At 39.3% G+C, this 5,991-nt stretch overlaps 1 non-coding gene across 1 annotated transcript; it reads left to right on the top strand.

Moving 5' to 3' along the window:
• Positions 1 to 5,445: 5,445 nt before the first annotated feature.
• Positions 5,446 to 5,552, top strand: LOC127099100 (small nucleolar RNA R71). Its single transcript, XR_007793676.1, has one exon. It is a non-coding gene; the product is annotated as a small nucleolar RNA R71 (small nucleolar RNA).
• The last annotated feature ends 439 nt before the right edge of the window (positions 5,553 to 5,991 follow it).

Genomic DNA, 5,991 nt, shown 5'->3' with positions numbered 1-5,991 from the left:
AGAAAGTCACCGAAACGCTTGTGGTTGAAGGTGTATCCTGTCCCAAACAACCTGAAATTAATGTAGCCACCATCACTAGTGTGACCAACATAGGGCTCGTAGTTCAGCGAGCTCAAGAACTCCAAAGTGAGGTTCCTGTAAGTCACATACATCGCTTCAGTATACTCATCCCATTGCAACTGATTGCAAAAATGCCTGACACTAGGCTCAATGCCTAATGTCTCCATGCAACTTGAATCAGGATATCTAGTGGGTAGCATTGGACGTTGGGAAAGCATGGTGTAGCGTTGCTCCTGTACTGGGTCACGAAAGATCACTGTCATAGTGTCGAAATTCTCCATCCTGAAAAGTTAGGTTAAAAACAGAGGACACTAGAAATCGCAAACATTGCAACTCTTAGTCTAAACATATATATATATATATATATATATATATATATATATATATATATATATATATATATATATATATATATATATATATATATATATATATATATATATATATATATATATATATATATATATATATATATATATATATATATATATATATAATATATGAAAATATAAATTGAAATAGTAAAAGTGAAGTAAAGGGAAAAGAAGTCATGGGTTGCCTCCCATGCAACACTTATTTAACGTCGTTAGCTTGACGATTCGAACTTTATATATCAGAGGTAGGAACCGAAGGGTCGATCAGAGTATGGCCAGGGCATTATGTGGGGATGTCACCTCCTTGATATTGCTTCAGTCTTTGTCCATTTACCACAAATGGATTACAGGAATTGTTTCAGATTTCAACTGCTCCAAATTTGAGGATTTTGGAAATCTTAAAGGGGCCTGTCCATCTCGAACGCAACTTACCTGGAAAAAGTCGAAATCTGGAATTGAAAAGGAGAACAGAGTCGCCTATATTAAAGCCCTTTTTCACAATCCTTTTTTCATGCCATGCTTTGGTTCTTTCTTTGTATATAATGGCATTCTCGTAAGCGTTCTGGCGGAGTTCCTCCAATTTGTGGATATCGAGGATTCGCTTCTCGCCAGATGCTAGGTAATCCATGTTCAGGGTCTTGATGGCCCAATATGCTTTGTGTTTAAGTTCAAAAGGTAGGTGGAATTATTTTCCATAGACTAACTGGTATGGTGTAGTTCCAATAGGGGTTTTGTAAGTAGTTCTGTAAGCCCACAATGCTTCTGTTAGCTTTTTAGTCCAATCTTTTCTGGATATTGAAACAGTTTTTTCCAAGATTTGCTTAATCTCTCTGTTTGATACTTCCACTTGACCATTAGTCTGGGGATGATATGATGTTGCTACTTTGTGTTTTACTCCGTAATTTCTTAAGAGTTTATCGAATATCCTGGATATAAAATGTGATCCACCACCACTTATGACAAGTCGTGGTACTCCAAATCTGGGGAAGATATTGTTTTTAAACATCTTGATGACTACTCTTGTGTCATTGGTGGGTGAGGCTATAGCTTCTATCCATTTGGACACATAGTCGGCGGATCCCAAAATATACTTGTTTCCCATTGAAGATGGAAAAGGTCCCATGAAATCAATACCCCAAACGTCAAATAACTCCACTTCTTGGATATTCTTCAAAGGGATTTCGTCGCGTCTTGAGATGTTTCCAGTGCACTGGTACCAGTCACATTGGACAATATAAGTATGGACATCACGCCATAGTGTTGGCCAATAAAGACCAGCTTGAAGGATCTTAGTGTATGTCTTGGATGTGCTTGAATGTCCACCATAGGATGAAGAGTGACAATGCTCTATGATATTTTTGACTTCTTCTTCCGGGACGCAACGTCAAAAAATGTTATCTATTCCTCTTTTAAAAAGGAGTGGTTCGTCCCAATAGAAATGTCTTACATCTTTAAAGAACTTCTTCTTTTGTTGATAATTGAGGTCAGGTGGTATGATATCAGTGGCTAGATAATTCACAAAATCAGCGTACCATGGTACTCTGCTAATCTCTGAAATTGTTCCAAAGTTGTCTCTATTAGGTTCAAGGGGAACTGTATCTAACTTAGCTATCAATCTGTCATAGATGAAATCATCATTTATAGGTAAATGGCCTGGCTTCAAATGCTCTAGTCTGGAAAGATGGTCAGCAACTACATTTTTTGTTCCTTTTTTGTCTCGGATATCTAAGTCGAACTCTTGTAGCAAAATGATCCATCTGAGTAACCTAGGTTTTGCATCCTTTTTGCTTAGAAGATAACGGATAGCTGCATGGTCTGTGTAGACTATAATCTTAGATCCGACAAGATAAGACCTAAATTTATCAATTGCAAAAACTACAGCTAGGAGTTCCTTCTCTGTTGTCGTATAATTAAGTTGAGCAGCATCTAGGGTTCTACTAGCGTAATATATCACATGTAACTTCTTATTTTTTCTTTGTCCTAAAACAGCTCCTACAGCGAAATCGCTAGCATCACATATTATTTCAAAAGGTTGAGTCCAATCCGGAGTTTGTAAAATGGGTGCTGAAATTAGCGCTTGTTTTAAATTATTAAAGGCTTCGATACATTTTTCATTGAAAATGAATTCAACGTCTTTCATCAGAAGGCCGGTAAGGGGTTTTGTTATTTTAGAGAAATCTTTGATAAAGCGTCGGTAAAAACCGGCGTGTCCAAGAAAGCTTAGGACTTCTCTAACAGTCTTAGGAGGGTTAAGGTTTTCTATCACTTCTATCTTTTCTTTGTCTACCTCAATGCCTCTTTCAGATATTATATGTCCTAACAATATGCCTTCTTTAACCATAAAGTGGCACTTCTCCCAGTTTAATACAAGGTTAACTTCTACGCATCTTTCTAGGATTTTCTCAAGATTTATGAGGTAATTCTCAAAGTTAAACCCATATACCGAGAAGTCATCCATGAAAACTTCCATAATTCCGTCGAGATAATCTACGAAGATTGACATCATACAATGTTGGAAAGTAGCTGGCGCATTGCAGAGTCCAAACGACATTCGTCTGTAAGCAAATGTTCCGTAAGGACATGTGAAGGTTGTTTTCTCTTGATCCTCGAGGTGTATGGGTATTTGGAAAAATCCAGAATATCCATCCAGATAACAAAAGTAAGAGTGTCTGGCGAGAGGCTCAAGCATTTGATCTATGAATGGAAGGGGGAAATGGTCTTTCCTAGTTGCCTTATTGAGTTTTCTATAGTCTATGCACATACGCCATCCTCCTTCTATACGTTTAGCCACATGCTCGCCCTTCTCGTTCTGCACAACTGTGATGCCTCCCTTTTTGGGTACCTCATGTACATGACTTACCCATTTACTATCAGAGATCTGATAGATTATACCATCTTCTAGCAGTTTAAGGACTTCCTTCTTTACTACCTCACTCATTACAGGATTGATTCTTCTCTGATGTTCTCTGGAAGGTTTTGAATCCTCCTCTAGCGAGATCCTGTGCATACACACGGATGGGCTTATACTTTTTAAATCAGAGATGTTGTATCCTAAGGAAGAGGGGTATCTTCGTAAAACATTCAAGAGTTGGTTTGTCTCTTCTTGGTTTAAGGTGGCACTAACTATTACTGGGCGGTTCATTTCTTTATCCAAAAACTCGTATCTTAGGTTCTTGGGCAATTCCTTAAGTTCTTGAGCTGGTTTTTGAGGGTTTAGTGAAAGGTATGGAGTAAGGTCCAAACATTCGTTAGTGTGAGGTTACGTTTCCTTTAGCTCGTCATCCTTTTCATTCGGGTTTGAAAATGGTTCGATCATAGGTTCTTCTTGATCAAATTCCCTTATGCATTCATCTATGATATCGATCGCGTAACATGCGTCTCCTATGATTGGTGCCATCAGGAACTTCGAAAGAATAAACTCTATCTTTTCATCTCCTACTTCGAAAGTTAATTTTCCTCTTTTAACATCTATTATAGCTCCGGTTGTTGATAAAAATGGTCTACCTAAAAGGATAGGTATATCGTCGTCTTCCTTGATATCCATGACCACAAAGTCTGTCGGGATATAAAGTTGACCGATCCTAACGGGGATGTCTTCTAATATGCCTACAGGATACTTAATAGATCTATCGACTAATTGGAGGGACATCTTAGTTGGTTGTAATTTTCCTAAGTTTAACCTTTTACTCACAGCTAAGGGCATTAAACTCACACTAGCGCCTAAGTCTAGGAAAGCTTTGTCGATCACATGACTCCCTAGAATGCAAGGTATAGAAAAACTCCCAGGGTCTTTCTCCTTCTTAGAAAGTTTATTCTAAAACATAAAGTTGCATTCCAAGGGTTTGGGATCGTCAAGCCTACGCTTGTTGGTTAAGATGTCTTTGAGAAATTTGGCGTAAGATGGAATTTGGGTGATGGCTTCGGTGAAAGGAATCTCTACCTGAAGCTTCTCTATCACTTTTATAAACTTTTGGTATTGGTTATCGATTTTGGTTTGTTTAAGTCTTTGTGGATATGGGATTGGTGGTTTGTACGGGGGTCGTGGTTTGTAAGTTTTATCCTTGGCTTCTCCTTCTTGGTCGGTTTGTTTTTCGGGTTCTACCGGTTCCTCTTCTTTGTTGGTAGGTATATTTTCTTTATAAGCTTTGGACTCCCTCATTGCTGGGTTATGAGGCCCTTCGTAAGCGGTCCCACTTCGTAATGCGATAGCGTTAGCTTTCCCTCGGGGGTTAAGTTGAGGTTGTCCAGGGAATTATCCTCCAGGTGTAGTTTACAGGGCTTGGTTTTATGCTACCCGTGAGATCTGGGTTTCAAGCATCTTATTATGAGTAATTATCTGATCAACCTTAGTCCCTAATTGCGTTATCAGTTTGTTTACGTGAATGTTCTGGTTTAGGAATTCTTTATTTTACTGAGTCTGGCCTGATATAAAGTTCTCCATGATCTTCTCAAGGTTAGGCTTCTGGGGCACAACTTGCATAGGTTGATTTGGTTTTTGGGCTTGAAACCCTTGTGGTCTTTGAGGTGCATAGTTTTGGATAGGGTTCTGGTTTTTATAGGAAAAATTCGGGTGATTCCTCCATCCATGGTTGTAAGTGTTTGAAAATGGGTTACCTTGGGCGTAATTCACTTGGTCGGTGTTCAGGTCGTTCAAAAGGTTACATTCCGCTGATTCGTGTCCTTTAGATCCATAAAGTTCACACTCTGTGTGGACTACCGCTGCGGTGTTAGAGTTTGTAGAAATATGTTCAACCTTAAGGGCTAAAGCGTCCATTTTCGCTTGCATCATGTCCATAGAACTTATCTCATGTATTCCACCTTGGGTCTCCTTTTTCTCGACTGATGCTCGTTCAGTTCCCCATTGGTAATGGTTTTGGGCATATCCTCAATCAGGTCACAAGCTTCAGGATAAGGTTTGTTCATCAACGCGCCACCAGCGGCAACGTCGATGCTCATCTTTGTGTTATAATGGAGTCCATTATAGAAGGTATGAACGACCAACCATTGTTCTAGGCCATGGTGTGGACAGACTCTTAACAACTCCTTGTATCTCTCCCAAGCTTCAAAAAGTGATTCTCCTTGGTTTTGAGTAAATCTAGTTATTTGGTTTCGAAGAACAATGATCTTACTAGGGGGGAAATATCTAGCAAGGAATACTCTCCTAAGGTCTTCCCAGATAGCTATTGAGTTAGCTGGAAGTGAATCTAACCACGAACGTGCTCTATCTCTGAGGGAGAAAGGAAATAATCTTAAAATAATCGTATCAGGTGAAGCACCGTTGGATTTAAAGGTGTCGGCCAGTTGGATAAAGACTTTTAAATGTTGATTTGGGTTCTCAGTAGCGAGACCCGCAAATTGGTTATGTTTCACTAATTGCAGTAAAGATGGTTTTAGTTCGAAATTGTTGGCAGGAATGAGGGGGTTTACTATACTAGAACTAGGTTCCTCGTCAGAGGGTTGGGCAAATTCCTTAAGAGGTCCCCGGTCGCGATCCTCGGCCATAACTTTCTTAATTCGGACAAGTAAGAGGCGTGTGTGAGTGTAACGTTCGGGTTCC

This window comes from Lathyrus oleraceus, chromosome 6 (assembly GCF_024323335.1).
Source record: "Lathyrus oleraceus cultivar Zhongwan6 chromosome 6, CAAS_Psat_ZW6_1.0, whole genome shotgun sequence".
In the NCBI taxonomy this organism is placed as follows: domain Eukaryota; kingdom Viridiplantae; phylum Streptophyta; class Magnoliopsida; order Fabales; family Fabaceae; genus Lathyrus; species Lathyrus oleraceus.
The sequence above is the reverse complement of the archived record's forward strand: the minus strand, read 5'-3'. Positions and strand labels throughout refer to the sequence as shown.